General features: G+C 44.8%; 1 long non-coding RNA gene across 1 annotated transcript; it reads right to left on the reverse strand.

Moving 5' to 3' along the window:
- Window positions 1–1,269: 1,269 nt before the first annotated feature.
- Window positions 1,270–17,436, reverse strand: LOC309443636. The gene is made up of 4 exons (XR_014184836.1): window positions 17,236–17,436; window positions 6,172–6,575; window positions 2,524–2,674; window positions 1,270–2,206 (listed from the first exon to the last, which is right to left on the reverse strand). It is a non-coding gene; the product is annotated as an uncharacterized lncRNA (long non-coding RNA).
- Between the last annotated feature and the right edge of the window lie 723 nt (window positions 17,437–18,159).

Below are 18,159 nucleotides of genomic sequence, written 5' to 3' on the forward strand. Positions count from 1 at the left end.
CGTTCCCGTGGGCTGCCTGTGCCCCTCGGCCCCCGCGGCTCCTTCGTGCGGGCTGGCCGCCCCCTCGCTCGTTCCAGTAGCTGCGCTGCGGGGTGAGCGCGGCCGCGGCGGCAGCGGGGACGTTCGGTACTTTCCTGCCGGCCGGGGAAACCCGCCAGATGAGCAGCTTCTCCGGGGAACGGCCCGGCGGGGATTTCCAGCCCCTGCTCCGCGCCGGCGGGACGGGGAAGGGCCGGAGGGACCTGCGGGACCCGGCGCTGACAGGAGCCGCACGGCTGCCGCAGCACGGCCCTTCTCTGGCTGTGTGAGCTCGGCCGCGCTGCCCCCCGCCATGGGCCGCGCTGCCCCCCGCCATGGGCCGCGCTGCCCCCCGCCATGGGCCGCAGCCGCTCCTGCACGTCTGTCCTGAGGGGGTGGCGAGCAGGGGACTTGCTGCAACCCCCACGGTTCTACCTTTTCTCCTCGACACCAGGGTCAAACAGGGTTGTTTGGCCACATCTTCTAATATAGGCAGCTCTGCAGACTGCAAGAGGGGAAACAGAACTGGTGAAATACTTAAGTCATTAAAGTCACAGGGGAAGAACAGGAGGGAGGTGAAATAGAATATAAATTTCCACCGGAGGGGCTTAAGACAGTATGTCTGCATACAGAAACCTGAAAAACTTCCACAGCAGGTACCAGAGCAGTGACCCAAGCTCAAAATCTCCCAGTCATGGTCTGGCATTTTCTATAAGGAAACAGCAGATAGAAGATTTACAAAAAAGCCCCGTTTTGTGGTGACGGAATGGTAGTAGAGTGTGTGCACAACTGAGAACTGAAGAGTAAAAATAAAGGAAGTGTAACTGAACAGAGCATTATGACACTACTGGGTAATTTTCCGTGACAGAGTTCCAGTAAGATGAATTTGCAATAGACTCATTCTTTTCTAAAACTGTTTCCAATTTCCTGTCATATGGGGTGACATTTGTCATATATAACAATACTATCTGACAAATCTCAAGCATCTAGCTGCTGTGACAGCTAGTATACTATAGCTACTACTGTAACAATACTTAACTTGGCATAATCATAGATACAGAAATGTTTGCTGTTTCGGCAGTTGCACAAAAAAAAGGTTAAAAACTTCTTTTAAGAGGTTAAAATGGTTATCATGTCACTGATGTGTCATCTATGGAAGCTGCTGAAATGAAGAAGACAAGGCTACAAGTTCAAAAATTGAGTTGGCTCTCCAAATACCTTATGGAAAGACTAATGGGATGTGGCGTTTAGAGTTTTATTCAATACAGGGAACTGTTTAATGTCACATAAGGAACTGAGCTCTGTCTGTGTACATTTGTGTTGCTTTAATTGCAACTGCTCAAAGATTTACTTTCACAGAGCAAGGTGGGGATGCTCCCAGTTTGCAAACTTCAAGCAGGGCTCCCCAAATTGAAGTTTCATTGAATCTATTGTAACAGATTCTTGACTTTTTACCATGTGTTCTCCCAGCGCTAATTAATCCAGTGTTCCTCCTTAACTCTCCACAGCCCGCGTGGCTCCCTCCCTTGTGCCATTCCACCCCCAGCCATGGATCTGCCCTTTGCCCCTCTGTACCCTTCTCCTCCCAATCTCGCTGTATAAACTGCTCTTTCCTCCCCTCCCAGGCCTCAAGGCAGCAGTTTCAGGCCCTCCCTTTTATGCTTGGCAAGAGCTCATGTCGCAATGAGGAGGAAGGGAGGGGAAGGAACAAAAAGCAGGCTAAAATATTTGTAATAGCGGAAAAAGAGGTGTAGCTGCCCTGAGCTGCCAGGCTCTTTCTGCTTGCGTTGTCTCTACGAGTATAGTGACAGCTCCTCCCGTTCTCCATTCCCAGCAATTCCTTTGTTTTTCAGAGAAAGATAAGAGGGAACTTTCCCCACCTACTTAGCTGCAATGGTGGATAGTAATTTCCCCAAAGGACATGAAGTAAGAACGTAACTAAAGGTTTCTCCTTAGGATGGAAATTCCTGAGGAATCAGGCATTATCATCAGCATCCTGAGCCTGGCTTCTGCCTGGGACCAAAGTAACTCACCAGAGACAGAGAGGACAGCAGTGGTGCTTAAGTCCTACCCTAGCTAAATACAGGCTTTGGCTTTAGTTCTCAGGCTGTGTCACATCACGGTGGGACTGATCCTTATTCCAGCCCTTTGACCTGCTGCAGCAAGCTTCCAGGATCACAGTCTTGACCTAAAAAACAGTAGGACCGATAAACTGAAACAAGGCACTCTAGTTTGCAGACCCTGGCTCTGGAGAGGGGGAAAGAGGCTGCATTCAGATAAAGCTGTCCTCAACCCCAGGAAACTGCTTTCTTAATGAGTCCCGTCTAATCATGGGGGTCAAAGTGCTCATAAAAGTGTGGCTGCCACATTACCAGTGCTTACAGAAATAAACCTAGTGGCAGTGTTGACTGAAACAGCAAAAGCAATAGAGCAGATTTCTGGAGGTGGAGCGGCCCTGCAGTGTGAGGGCATTATTAACACCAACATCCACAGCCCTGGACGTACCTGATGTGACTGCGTGCCCAGAAGTCTTCTCCCAGAGGCCTGGTGAATGTCAGTCTCCCCATGCTGTCATCCTTCTCTGATGCCTTCTCTCAGTTACTGTCTTCCACAGAATTAAAACATCTGGCTTTAATAGTGCCTCTGTAACACACCCCTAAACATCCATGAAGCATAGAGGTAGAGACAAAGCACTGTTACTTGCCTTTCCATTGCTACTGCACTTCTCTGACATAAATATACTGTTACCTAGTTACTCACCACCATAAGTGACTGTCAGAATAGCTCACTTTTTATTTCAACCTCACTAATTACGTGCACACAACTTTAACAACCTGAGTTGCACAAATATTATCCATAACTTTTATCTTAGATGTTTTTTTGAGATAAAACCAGCTCAAAGTAGCAAATTCATCACATCAGTGCTACCAAGGAAAAGAGACAACATATTCTGCAGTTTCAGTAGTACTGCTCTGTCTTTAATCCTAGCCAAGAACATAACCTGTAGTTGTATTTCAGGGACAAAGATTAGGTTAGGTGAAGAAAAAGTATTCCCTAGAACATGAAATGTGTTACTTCAGCTGAATCTATAGCCTGTCTGGCTGTTGATATATAGAAATAATAGAAACTATCTTAGTTCCAAGCTGCTTTTGGGAGTGAGAAACAAGGCACTTCTGCAAGGCCTCACAAAGCTTCATCAGGGAGCGACGCAACTTGGCTAGTGAAGTGAGAGGTGGAAGGAAAATCCTGTATCCTCTCTCCTACAAATCTAAACCCACCTATAAAACCTGTATTCAGAAATAAAAATGGTTATCACTGGCTAGTGCCCACATTTTTCAGCTTCCCAAAGGTATCAAATGCCTCCATGGAACACGATCTACTTGTTTGGAACTTAGGAGCATTAGCTTCATTGCGAGCATCAACCCCTTTTCCAGCAGTAAAGAGGTAGGTTTTGTCTGTTAAACTGATCTAAAATGGCAATTAGCATTCCACAAAAAAACACTGACCAAATTCTATTTGGAAAATATGGCTCATTGACTGCTTCAGGACATAAGAGGAGGATAATAATGAGAGAAATAGGGGGGAAAAAAAAAGATACTAAGGAAAACGTAGGAAAAGCCATCTCGAGACAGAAAATATGAACTGTAGACAAATTTTTACTATCTATTTAATTTATAAATGAAGTCAAGTCCCAAGAGAAGAGTAGTTCTGACATCTTGTAAACTTGAGATCAGGCAAACTATGTTTTGATAATCTAGGTGGATGCAAACTGCCCACTTTGTTTTGACTAAACACAGGAACAGGGCACCTACCTCTAGAGCAGCAATAACTATTACTTCTTCTGATTTTTTTAAATTAAACTTTTAAAATTGCATTTGGGCATATAGAAAAAAAAAGAGAGTAAAAAGCTCACAAGGGATAACTATCACATCTAGACATAAAAGGCATCTATGACTCGTTGTAATAACCCAAAATGTTCAAGAAAAAACAGAAAATAATAAAATAAATAGGGAAAAAGAAAAAAAAACACCAAACCCAGAGCATACATCTTGCTGCTCCTTTACTGAAGGTCAGTACATTCACAATCTGGAAAGTTTCCATTCCCTGTGCACCCAGACAGAGTTTTGTTTTCCACACCCTCCTACACAAAGGATCACAAGTACAAATGTTAAAGTTTACCTAGATCACTTGCGGGTTTTCTTTTCTCACATTTAGTGCTCAGATAAATTCTCCCATAGCCATAAATAGTTTCAAGAACATATCAAAACCACACTAAGTAAGTTGAGGTTTTCAAGTCAATCAGAAACTCATTGTTATTTACTTGGAGAATAAAAAAGAGTTGGAATGAGTTGCAGGAAGATCTTGGTAAATGTTGAGTGCAATTCCATTTTTAGATTTGAGAATTTGCTCACTTTTCTATTTTTTATTATCTGCTTCTAGGAAGACAATTTTGTTTTCCTGATGGTATAATAAACATATCAGCAGGAGATAGGAATGTGAAGAATGCCAAAGCAGAGATGATTGGACTAAAATAAGCCATATTTAGGTTTGAAGAGGACCACCTACATATCAAGGAAATCAAAAGGTTGCTATTCAGCTGCATCAAATTCTGTACATTGAAAGCTCCACATTCCTGGTTATTCCAAAGGAGTTGTCTTTCTAAGTATCAGGTTGTCTGCTTTGACTCCAAGTTACTTCCTGCTGTCATAGTAGGAAAATTTCTCTAGATCTTCTTTCCCTCATTTATTCCCCATCATCCCTCTGCAAATTTTAGATCCTTCCTAAGGTGTTTAGTGTGAGTAGAACTAGCTGTGGCTACACCCATTCTTGAGGGATCTTCTATGTCAGTACTTGTTCCATTGAAAGAGAATCAGATGTGACACTGTTTGGTTTCCTGAGAATTAATTATACTGGAGGTTTACTACTAAGACTACTGTTAGGAAGCTGTTTGTGGATTACGCTGCATGTGACTGTTATCGCACTTTACCGAGGAACTGGTCATTGCCGTGATAAAGAGTTTCATTTAAAATGCTAACTACTTCAGAAATTAAATCGCCCATTCAGAGGTTTTAGATATGAGGTGAAGTTTCCCAAAGTACCTACAACACAGTTTCAAACGGCACGTAAGCACATGGGAATTCACTAAGTTTCAAAACCCGCGTGCGAAGAGGAGAGTAAGTCTTATGTTGCCAAATGCAAAACAAGCCCCTAATTGCAGAAGCAAAACCGGTAATCTGAGCTCTGTGCCCGAGTTCCCAGTGCAGCTCATGGGGAATCGATCTGTGGTTTACAGCAAAACTGAAAAAGCCATAAATCAACTCTGCTTCAACAATGATGGCACAAACATTTGTAGCAGACACAGGATTCAGTGACAGGAGCGGGGGCTGCTGAGGTTAATCCCGCTGCCAAATGGTAGTAAAACTGCAGCCTGAGAGAAGCTGGGCTTTTCCTTTAGCGTTCTGCTGTGCAATACTGTGTTTCTTAAGAATATTTTGAGAAATAAGAAGAATTGTAGTTGTACTGAAAATCCTTTGTCTTTTTAGCACTTACAGGAGTAAAGAAATTAAAAGTAATCTAATGTGCACTACTGAAAAAAAGTTTCCTTTAGACTTTATGTTAAATTTGGAATATTTTCATGAGAGAATATTAGAAGAAAAAACATGGTGAGAACGGGAAGAAGGGTGATGAGCCTTTGATAAGGAGTTAAGCTAGTATTTTTTGGATAGCAGCTACAAATTGAATATTAACCCACTCACCCATACCCATTGGATACACGTAATGAAGGAGTGGAAGGAGAGAGACTGGAGGAAGAGACAAGAAGTGCTGAGTGAATATGAATTGCTATTTAGTGAAAAGGTTAGAAGACTGGGTTTCCAGTGACTGGAGTTTACTGTCAAATTTTGACAAATTTGCTGTTAAATCAGTAAAACAATTGAAAAGTTATTGGGGTATAGTGGACAGACTGATACTTTCTTATAAAAAAAAATGATTGCATGAAAGAGATGCCAAAATCAGGCTAAGAAACACACATTAGATGTCATACTGGATACTCCGTTTTTTTTTAGTGGAGTAGGAAGGAAAATTGCTTCTTTCTTGGCACACTCATTCAGAGGGACCTTTACCTTAGACTTGGAAAACAAAGAATATACTGACCTGCTTTAATTCAGCATCAGCCAGTGTCTGCACTGACCTGAAATCCATCTATCCCAGTACCAGCCAGCCCAGGTAGAAGATAATGTGTTCATGCAATGGAAGCCATCTGGATCTCTAACACAACAATCTGGGCATATTATCTGTCTGAAGTTCAGTGTTAGTAATAGTGATAATCCAAAAGGTGTTTGCATCCAAAGAGAAACATTCTTGGGCCAGAAACTGAAAGTGCCAGCGAGCAGAGCTGGCTTGGGAGCAGGAGCTGGACACTGAGTTCATCACGGTGCTTCTGAGATAGAGGACACGGCGGCCTTGGAGGGGCAAAGGGTCCTTTGTGACTGTGTTGAGTAACTTCCTCAAAGAGAGACCATTTTCAGCTGGAAAGGCACTGACTGTCCTAAAGATCACTGGGATCAAAGAATATTAAGAGAAGGGACAAAATAAGATTCTCTTGCTCCTCCATTATGTGAAACTAAAGACACACCGCATTGCTAATGCACAAAAGGAATGAGAGCGTGTTTTCAACAGAAAGGAAAACCTGGTAAAATATGCTTGTACAGCATCTGGAAAATGAGGCCCCAACCTCCGAGGCTTTAAGAATTCATTCATTACTTTAGAAGACATTAATGTCATAAGTAGGCATGAGACAGATTTTGTCCTGTTCTGAAAGTAAGGCACATACTTAAAAAGGACAAGACCACCAGTTCTGAGATTCAAGGTGCTGTACCCTCTTCAGGCCTGGGTAATTAGTGGAGATTAAATTACCAGTTGAGGGCCCACACAGATGAAGTCTGTGTGTCTCGATATGAAATGTTTCAGAGCCTTAAGCATATAGCATCGTTTCTAGCACCATCTGCATGTTGAGAAGTGCAAACACAAGGGTCGGAATAAACTACCAACGTGTTGGGGTTTGATACTGGGCTTCTTGCCACTTCCTTATGACTTCCTTAGTTTTATTTTAGAAAGGGTTAACTTTCATCCTATTTTTTAAGCTCTTCCTAGTGGTTTTGAATGGATATCTAACTATGAACCTGGTCTGTGTCTGAGCTTTGTCAAACACATGCTGTAGGTCTCCAGAATTCTGCCTCCTTCACTTTGTCACTTAGTTGTAAGCATAACACAAGCTACTATGAGAACTTATCCAAAATTAAGCAGGTTATCTTCCTCTGAAAGAATATACAACAGTCTGGCATCGACCCAGGACTGTAGGAGATTTTCTGTTTTCTGCAGCTCTGTTTTTCTTACTTGGAAACAATAGTGGTATTCATGCCTCGGCAGTTCATGAGGTTACCGCCTCTGAAGCTGCGTTTCCCAATATGCAGCGATCACTATAAGAGATGCAGAATACTTCAAACCTTTGCACATTCAGTGTTACCACAGCGATCTCCCTTCCGCTGGCTCCTATAGACTAATTTAAAAATTAATTTGTTTTCAAGTGAAACTTTGCATGTACATGTGAAGCTGCTTAATCCTGCATTCAGACACGTAGGCCAAGACTCTGTATATTGAAATACATATACATTGCGAGTGCTATTCTCTTGTTTCTGGCCTTTGAAATTGCTCTTTCCCGCTCCAGTCAGTTCCTTTCTAGCCAATGCTAATCTTCTGCACACAGAAAATGAGCACATTTGTACAATATTCTGTTTTTCAGATGTTGTTTTGTCCCTTTACACAAGAGTGCTCTTCTGCTGACAAGTTGTCAGCTACATCGTTTGCAGGTTGTCAGGCCTCCCACATCACAGTATATTTGCCCAGCCCCAGCAAGAATTACTCAGGCTTTTTCATAGAGAAAGATAAGCTACAAGATTCATTGGAAACCAATTTCTTCTATTCAGTAAATATCAGAACAAAAGACAAGCCTCTGCAAAGCAAAGCATGTTTGTCTTCTGTAATATAACACCATGACAGGCACTACGGAAAGCTATAGAAGGCAGACATGCTACAACAGCGCTGAAAACAAAAAGAGCTGCTGACCAGCAAAACTCATAGGAAACACCAGAAAAGGGTGCAGAATTTGAGTGTCAGGCAAGAGAAGGCCAAAGGTTACAATAATGCAATTAGCAAGAGAGAATCATGTAGTAAAATGTAGAAGAGGTGTAGAGATAGACCTATATATCTGAGCTGGTCAGTCTTTATAGTCAAATTTGGATGTTTGTTATTGAATCCTGAAACAGGCATTTAAAATGGATTACATGCACCTCCCTGAATTGCCTTTTTCTCTCTGTTAATCACTAAGGAGGCGAGAGTGTTAAGTCACTAGTGAGCCTGTTCCAAGGCTATGAGGACAGGTAACAGAAAACAAATCAGTTTTTAATCTCACATTTCTGTAACATCACAGGAGTCTAACGTAACTGAGTGTGTGAGGGAAAATGGTAAGCAAGTTAACGCGTGCTCCAGATCTACATGCTTTTCAGTGCATGGTTTATGTATCAGAGGCAGGAACCCAACAGTTCGTCCCATGAAGCAGACCCGTGCTCTGGCTGGGACATCCTGCTGCTGTTCCTGGGAGCAGCAAAAGGTGCAAGAAATTCTACAGCAGGAAGTTATGGGTGAACACAGCAGAGCTTCAGATATGCTTGTCTTTTTGTTTCTGTCCATTTTCACTTTCGTTTCATTGAGGACAGGATTTGATAGAACTGCAGAGAAATGAAACTGAAATGTTCCCTTCTGGGGCTTGGGATCACAACCCATAAGCTTTTTTTTAAAAAAATGCACTGCTTTGGGGTGTTGGTGGGTTTTTTGGTTTGGTTCGGTTTGTTTTTTTTTTTTTTAGAAGATAATCAGGAAAGGGTCATTGTTTTACTGGAATAATTACACAGAACAAACTGTGACAATAACATATTCCTAGTAGGACACAAAAATCTATCTGTAGATGTCCCCTTGGCAGGCCTGAGCTCATAAAACACCAGTCCCGAAGGCCCAGGCTGGGCAGCCACATGTCCCAATCCCAAAGAGCCTCTTCCCAGCAGTGAGCACCTTCTCTTGGGCTGCGCTGCTCCTCCCTGCGGCTCAGGGCACCGCGGTCCCCACCTCCGCTTCTGAGCATGAAAATCCAGGTACCCACCAGTCACGGCAGCTGCATCTCACACGTCAGCAGCAGTTCTGCCATCTTATCCTCATTCTGTACATCCAACAATTCAAATGCAGTGGATGCCTGTGGCCTGATGGGTAGAGTGGGCACAGTGACAAACCGGTCATGGGGAGGCTGGTCCTGCAGAAGCGCACAGCACTGTGTCTCACACATCAGGATTTTGGAAAGCTGAGCAGTCTATGAGTGGGTTCAGACACACAGAAACTTTTAACTTTTGACACACTTACCAAGTGCCAAATTTCACAAGACAAGTAGTCCAGCTAATCAAAATGATCTGGCTGTTCCCACTGAGGGCTGCGTTTTCCAGAGTGTGATCTATCACGCAGCATGACAGTGGGATTCTATTGCCAAAGAGGCTTCAGTGGCATTCTCAGTGAGGTTTCAGATTGCTTTCTGGGGAAAAAGCCTGCCGGGGGAGCAGGAAATTTGGCAGGATTCCCCTTGGAGTTTGTGTGAATGATCTTTGAGGCTGAAGGGATGTGAGAATTCGGGGATTGAGATGGATCTCCCCAGGCTGTGGAGCCAAGGACTGGGAAGACAGAGGCACACCACCTCTGTAGAGCCACAGTGTTTCTGTGGTGATCATCTGCTTTTCCAGCAGCAGTGTATTCAGCAGGGAAAGTCCATTCCTGTGGTTCCTCAGGGTAGCTACAGTCATCATAAGCACTACAGAGCACACACCTCTGTGGAAAGCTGCTGCAAAGACACAGTGAGACACTTGCTCTTTTGCCTTCCCCTTGGCGTTCCCCTTATCCCTGAATCCCTCAACCCGTCACCTCCTTCACCCAGCCACCACAGAGCCCACAAGGCCATGCTTCCCTCATCTGTGCCGGACCAGGGAGCCGCAAGTAGCTGTCTCTGTCCCTGAAAGAGGAGAAGCCAGGATTCAGGTAAATCCATATTGCCTGGGCAGCCTGTGGACTGGAAGAGGTCCAGCCCTGGCAAGCACAGGCACTGCCTGAGTCAGTGTCACCTGCACACATCCGGTGTGGCGCTGGGTGCAGAGGACAGCTGGGTCATGTCCCTGGCATGTGGCCACACTCCTGAAGCATGAGCTGTTTCCTGGGCTCTTCACACAGAATTTAAACAGATAAGAGGTCTGTGCACATGAGCAGGTCATAAACTGTGAATTAAGCCATCAACCCCCAACACTGTTTCTTGTCACAGGAAGTTAATAAACTAAAGATTGGTATGAAGAGAGAAAACAAAGTACAGTGTTGCTTCCAAGGATTTAACTGCCCGTGTGCCAGTGAGTGCTGGAAATGCCTAGAGTGTTTTTATAAAGCCAGAGTTCAAAGATACAGTTGCAACTGTCCACACAGAGTTATATTACAAGAATTAATACAATAAATGTAATAAAATCACATACTATATTGGTTTTTCTCATCATAGAATCATAGAATAGTTTGCTTGGAAGGGACCTTCAAAGCTTATCTAGTCCAACCCCTGCCATGAGCAGGGACATCTTCGACCAGATCAGGTTGCTCAGAGCCCCGTCCAGCCGGGCCTGGGATGTCTCCAGGGATGGGGCGTCTACCACCTCTCTGGGCAACCTGGGCCGGTGTTTTACCACACTCATTGTAAAAAAACTTCTTCAGTTCTAACTGATTTTTAACTTCAGAGAACCCTCCCCTTCAAACATACTGAGCCACGTGGCATTTTGTGCATGTTGACTCTGACAGTCAGGGTTAGGAAACTTTTCTGGCTACTCAAATCCTGATCCTTCGTGCTTTGTGCCACTCCACATGGGCTCTGCTCTGGATGCTTAGGCTTGGGTTCATCTCACCTGCCTGTAAATACCCAGGGGCAGCACACAAGGCAATTCAGATTTGGGGCAGGCTGAATTCCCATCCAGGTGCCTGAGTCCTGACCTAGAAGCCTGGACACAGCACTGGCATTCAAGTAAATGTAAAAGCTCAACCCGTTGTTCTAAAGACCCTTTCAGTGAGGTTGGCACCACTGCATCCCTTGTCCAAGCTGCCCCATGGGCAGTTACTCTGCCCAGAGAAGGGGAGAGAACCCCAACAGCCAGTTCATCTGGAACTGGAGGTACTTTCATACCACTCCAAACACACAGCCTTTCCCAGCAGGACATCTCCTTTAGTGATACACACTAGCTTAAAAGTAATTGAACCCGTAGAGAGTTGTGTGTTTCAGATTAAACTTTAGGGTTTTTTTCACCCATCTTTTTCTTATCAGTTGTTTGACAGAAAAAAAGTATTTTTCCAACAGACCTTGCCTAGCAGTGTCAATTCTTCTCAGTCAGCAATTGTTGAAAACAAAAGTAGTTTTGGTAGTGATGTTACCCCCTTCACTTTTTCTCTGAAAACAGCACAGAATCCTGAATTAATTAAATTATAATCAACATTAGAGAAAAATATCATGGGCTTGCTAATCTTTCCCTATGAAATTAGGCACGACAAGTCTTTTGTGTGGCTTATCTCTATTCCATTGGAATTGAAGAGCCAAGGTACACAGCAGAGAGCTGGGGAGCTAATTAGGTTTCCTGATTGTTGGCTTTGCAGAGGTAGTTCTTTAAACCAGTGACATGAACATCCCCCAAAGAGCACAGACATGGTCTGCCTGACACAGGCAGTGAGAAAATGCCCAAAAAGGGCTGGTGTTGTTTTAGCACCACCGAGTGGACAAATAAGGGAAAAAAAAGCTTTTTTTTGAGCCTGGATGCGCGGGTGTCCTGAGCAGGCCCAGGTCCCACCCTGGAGCCCCAAACTCCTCATCACCACCCATGTTCTTGTTGACAGGTATCTCAGGAAGCTTTCATACACCTTGTCAGGAAATCAAGCTTTATTGTCACACTGCACAGGGACTCAGAGGCTAGAAATTCACTCCAGAAAACATTAGATCTGTCAATACGAATGTAATATCTGTAACAAATGTAACTGTAACATAAAACCCAAACAAAATCTGTAATTTGTAATACAGAATTTCAGTTGCCTCAGCAATAACTCAGACACTTATCAGTATTTTCTGCCAGTTCTCTGCCTCCCTTGAAATCAATGCCCTGTTGGGTTCCCTAAATCACAGGAAAAAAACCCCAAATCTTTAATGTAGTGTTTCAGTGTTTCTTATAGCCCAACTGTTCTGTGGGGCTTTTGAACAGTAACTCTTGTGGGTGGCTGGATTTGAACAGCTTTTGATGCCGTTCACAGAAGATATATGATATGTAGCAGCTGTAGCTACATAAGCACTGTTTTCCCCAGCACCAGATAAGATAGTTTGTTGAACTAGGTAAAAGGACGGTCACTCCCCAGCTATATTCTCTATACTTTACTGGCATACTTCTGCCTAAGATTGGGCCACCTCTGTCATCTGTGACTTAGCTGTTATGGATCTATTATTTGGATTACACTGCAGCATAGAGAGCCCTTTGTGCTGCTCCACAAATGCACATGCCATCTCTGTACTGAAGAATTTACCGTCAACAGAGATAAGCTGGGGAGAAGAGGACAGCACAGGCCGCTGCCACAGCAGCTCTGCAGCAGGGCCACTGCCATGGCCTGCGCCCTGCACGGGGCCTTGGTGTCCTCACACACCAAGCTGGTGGAAAGCGGGCAGAGATGGCTCCTTTCCAAAAGAGGATCTGCGTGCTGGTGTAGGAGACCAGGAGAAATACATCCTATAAAAGATGTAAACTTGGATGACTGCTGATTGTCACTTGGGATCCCTGACAGCACCTCTGTAGCCAACAGAGCTTTCCTGGAACCAGCACAGGGTGGACTACACACACCCTTTCTGCAGATTCCACGTTTAACAGCGTGTTTGCTGCTTGCTTATCACATACAGCCTGCTTAATATAGAATGTCCTGAGTTGGAAGGGACCCACAAGGATCACAGAGTCCAGCTCCTGTCCCTGCTCATGACAACCCCACAGTTCACACCGTGTGTCTGAGGGTGTTGTCCAGTCTCTTCTTGAACACTGTCAGGCTTGGGGCCGTGACACCTCCCTGGGGAGCCTGTTCCAGTGTCCAGCACCCTCTGGGTGAAGAACCTTTTCCTAATGTCCAACCTAAACCTCCCCTGGCACATCTTCCTGCCATTCCCTCAGGTTCTGTTATTGGTCGCCAAAGAGCAGAGATCAGCAACTGCCCCTCCTCCTCCCCTTCCTTGTGAGGAAGCTGTAGACCTTGATGAAGTCTCCCTTCAGTCCCTTTCAGAATGAAGGAGGAAAAAGTCCCTTTCAGAGAATCAAAGGCTACTAATACTAGTTATTGCTAACCTTTGTTCTGTGTTTCTCTTCCTTCACCCCACCCACACGCCTCTGAAGGTCGAGGGAATGCTCAGAGCCAGGTCTGGTAGTAGCTTTCTCAGCAGAGCACCTAAGTCCAAAATAGTGCAGTCACCAAGGACAACTAATCATGGGTCTAAAGAAAGCAAGAACGAGCCTGGCTACCATTTTGCTTGTTATTTAGCCTAATATTTTCAAAATTTATCTTGGAGGCCTGAATTCCAGTCCCTGCCCTCATGACCATTTCTGTTGTACCTGATGGTTGTTCCTGTGTTTGATATTAAGCTGGTCTGGAAGAACTCACCTCCTGCCTGCCACTCATCTACACCTGCCGAGGCACTCACGTCTTCAGCCCAGCACTCTCTGGTCCTTGGCTGCTCCATAGCCCAAGCATTGATAGCAATATTGGTAAATGATGGTGTTATTCCAAGTTATCTATAACCTGACATGTTGGTTGTACTGGTTTAACCCTCTAGAGTAAGGAGGGAATTCACAACAGGTCCCCCACATCCTGGGCACATGAGGTGTGCAGCCAGTTAATTAGATCATGTGGGCCAGTGTGATGGCCCAGGTGCCGGGGCTGGGTCACCTCCTTCAGCTGGTGGCACGGATTTGCAGTCACTAGAGCACAACCTCTTGCTTGTACATGGGCAGTGCAGCAATTCTTGGGACTGAAGACCTAAACACATAGGGACACAGAAATTACTCAAAACCAATAGGGATATGGAATAAGCTGGTTAGATCCCATACAATATGCCCTGTCACAACTTCTACCACCTTACCTCTTCTAAAATGAGTTTGAGTCTTTCTTCCATAAAATAAATGAATTGCAAAGACAGCTGGGTGCAAGGGAAGCCTCTGAGCTCTGGACCCTAAGTGAAGCAAGGCAATGAAAGCCCTGAAAGGCAAAATTTTAATCTCTGCTTGTCCACAAACTTCTTGCTGGTTCAGTCTTAGTAGCTTCCCACATAACATCTTAGTATCAGGTAGCTCTTGCTTTACATGTTTGTCGTTTGGATCCCTTTGAGATCACCTGAGTCCTCCTCAATTTTGCATGCAGGAAAGGTGAGTGCCTAACAGAGGGTACAGTGTCCATTCCACACAGGAAGCTCCTTAAAGTCCAGCTTTGCAACCTTCAACTTGTAAGCACATAAATAATATTTTACATCTGGTTCTCAGCATCTGGCAGATGTATTACCAAGCTTGTTTAGAAAGTACATTTGATCCCAGTTCTGGCCAGAGCAGAACGTCTGCATTTCGTCTCTCCTCATCCTGCGTTGCCCAGCTGTTTGTGTACCAGCTTTCCGTGTAAACAAACCTGCTCCTGCCTGATTCATTCAACAGTTTCACAAGCCGGAATTTGTGACCTTGCCATTCTCAGGCTTCCCTCAGGCTGATTAAAGGAGAGCTTTACTACCCCACAGCTGTCCCAGTACCTCACAGTAATGGGAAAAAGGATACAGAAATGTAGGACCACGTATTCATTTGAATACAATGAAGATATTGTTCCAGCTCGTCCAGCTGTGGCAATGATATTAAGGAAACCGAAGAGGTTGTGCTATGATTTTCTTACTAGGAGTACAAAGGGTCTAAAAAGTGCAGATACGGTGTATTGCTCGAGTCTCTTTTACCCCTCTTGCCATGGGGCTGGCTCAAGCCCTCGGGCTGACTTACCCTCTGCAGTGCTTTTCAGAGATGTAGCAATGTGTTTTATTTCCCAGCGGAACTTCGATGGAAATACAGCCTGGAGAGCTAAACCCGGCTGGCTCAGCAGCACCCACTGTCTCCCTGCCCTGTCCCTGCCTCTGGCCTCTGGTTTGTCACCCTGTCCCCTCCTGACACTCTCTGGGCTCTGATCCTCCCCAGAGAAGCAATTAACCATTCTCCTTCTGAGCTGTTTTCTCACAAGCACCATTGAATAATTGAGTAACAGAAAGCAGACATGGAAATGAAACAGGACGAGACCCAGCCGAGAGCTCCCCACAACCCTGCACATCACACCACATCCCCCGAGCCCACGGTGCCACCTACCAGACCACCCAATTTCATGTGCATTCTCCAGAAGACAGTGAATGAAGAAACCAGAAAGGTAAAGCGTGTAAAGAGATAAAGAAAAATGTGAATTTCCTGCAATTCTGATCATTCTCAGTCGCCTTTCTGATGACGTCTGCAAACATCTCCGGAGCAGGATTCCACAGCTGTGCAAAGGCAAACACCTCCTCAGCGCAGTGTGCTCCCTTTGCTCCAAGACAGTGGAGAAAGAGATTTTTCACTAACAGAAAACCCAGGCAATTGCATTGATTAGTAGACTGCAAGTTAGTTTAAGAGCTAATTGTGTAAGCAAGCCTGCTGTTGAAATGCGAAACACTATTTTCAAAACAAATGTTTCTTTTTAACATCTGCAGCTGGTGGAACAGTTCTCATCCCAGTGAGGAAAACGTTTTCCTGTTGGGTAGTAGAGATGTCTATCAGTATGACTGTGATTAAATGCTGGTATTACCCAACAGTTGGGTAATTCCTCATCACAGGGATTCATCACCATCAAGAAGGCACTAACTATTTAGGTGACTTTAAGTGCTCACAAGTTACACCTGTAGTTAACTTTGGTCTGAAGCATTACAGACATAAAACCTGGGAGCTCATAACTGGGCCATCAGTGTGTGAAGTACCTAGAGGTACCATAAAATTGTGCCTGGGTACTGCTTTTCCAATAAGATTATAGTCTAGTTGAGAAACCATCAATCCAGGGAAGCCCCACAGCCTGTGTTATGCAAGATGTCAGATTAGATAACAAACCTGTCTCCTGGATTTACAGCTGTGAAAGGGCTGAATCCTCCCTACAACTGGGCAGAGTTTTAACCCCTTGGTAATCCAAGCAAGAGCTGGCTGAGCCAGCTGACATGGGGATAGTTTATCCTGTGTGGCTGGTGAGCCACATACTCTCCTAAGTGTGTCATTCATATCTACTAGCTTATTTTTAATGTTATATCTGGAGATTGCATGAATGAATCTATAAATGAGATTCAGTGTCCACAGATGGAGGTTATAGACTAGTTTTTTTTTTTCTTTTTTTGGTTGGCTTTATCTAAAGCTCATTCTTATGCTAAATTGTAAGTTAATGCTTCTTTCTTGCTTCTCACATGGAGATTTCTTTCAGCATCAGCATTTAAAAAAATAAAATAAGCATCTATCAATACTTCTGATTTTGGGACCAGACTAGATTTTACTAATGGTGTCTTTTGAAGATGGAGCTAATCTAATCTAAGATACCCACAGCTTTTTCCCACTGATTTTTTGCCTCCTTCTAATTTAAATAATGCTTCATGGTCAGGAAATAGCTTTACATAAATTGCCCAGTGAAAGTCAGTATCAGAAATGTTAATGTATCCACAATCACATGTATTTGTAGATTTTTCCTCCTTTTTATAATTCTTTTTAAAATAAACCTCAAAGATTCTGAGTAAGCCATTTCAGAGATAAATACTAGCAGAATAAGGAGAAAAGTAAAAGCAAAGTCAAGGGATCCCAGATATGTATTTAACCGAAAGCTGATGTTAGAGAGTTGATAGAAGAATACAGGAACACTGTTCCAGATGGCAGGAACTGCAGAGGAGGAAGAGCACGACTGCGAGAAGCAACGAAGGGAAGCTGATGATAGATGAAGTAGGATGAGAAACAGACACTCAGAGGCATGCATCCAATTCTTCAGTTTATGTAAAATTATCTTTACCATTTATGCACTTCCCTCCTTTTCTGAGTGATGCACATTGCCGATGGAGTTGGTAGCGCTGCTTGTAATTACCACCGCCTGACAGTTCTCATTATAAGATCCTGCTTTTGGTTGCTCATAAGTTTGTTAGATGTTACTCATCGAGGCTGAAATGTCTTCTGCCAACACTTGGCCTCAGGCTGATTCTTTCCCCCTCCATTTTCTTTTAGGGGGAGGAAAGGGAAGGGCAGTTTCAGTAAAAATGGTTCTGTGGTTTTCAGGGCAAGATTGGGCAACTGTTTATTTGAGCAAGAGCTTGAAATTTGGCAAAAGAGGGGGGAGGTCACCCTGATGCCAGAAGACGTAGCCAAGTTATAAATGTGTTTTGAGAGTCTCAGCTCATGTACTTTAGCAGAGACTTGTCAGCTTGGCAGATGAATTTGCAAAGGGCTGTGTCAGCACAGGGCACACTGCTCCCCTGCCAGCTCCCAGGCCCGGGCAGGACTGTCCCCGGCAGGCAGGACTGTCCCTGGCAGGCAAGACTGTCCCTGGTAGGCAGGACTGTCCCCGGCGGGCAAGACTGTCCCTGATAGGCAAGACTGTCCCCGGCAGGCAGGACTGTCCCCGGCAGGCAGGACTGTCCCTGGTAGGCAGGACTGTCCCCGGCGGGCAAGACTGTCCCTGATAGGCAAGACTGTCCCCAGCAGGCAGGACTGTCCCTGGTAGGCAGGACTGTCCCCGGCGGGCAGGACTGGACTGTCGCCGGTGGGCAGCGGCGCCGGACGCTGCCGGCACCCGGTGCTGCCGCTGCCAGGGGGCTCGGGGCTGGGGGTGCATGTGGGCAGGGAATGGGGCTGAGCCAGCAAGGTGAAAGGGCACTTGGTTACAAACTGGGGAGAATAAAACTGGGATGACATGAGGAACTGGAAAGGTAAATGCTAGCGC

Source organism: Streptopelia decaocto (assembly GCF_964273445.1).
Source record: "Streptopelia decaocto genome assembly, chromosome: 1".
Taxonomy (NCBI): Eukaryota; Metazoa; Chordata; class Aves; order Columbiformes; family Columbidae; genus Streptopelia; species Streptopelia decaocto.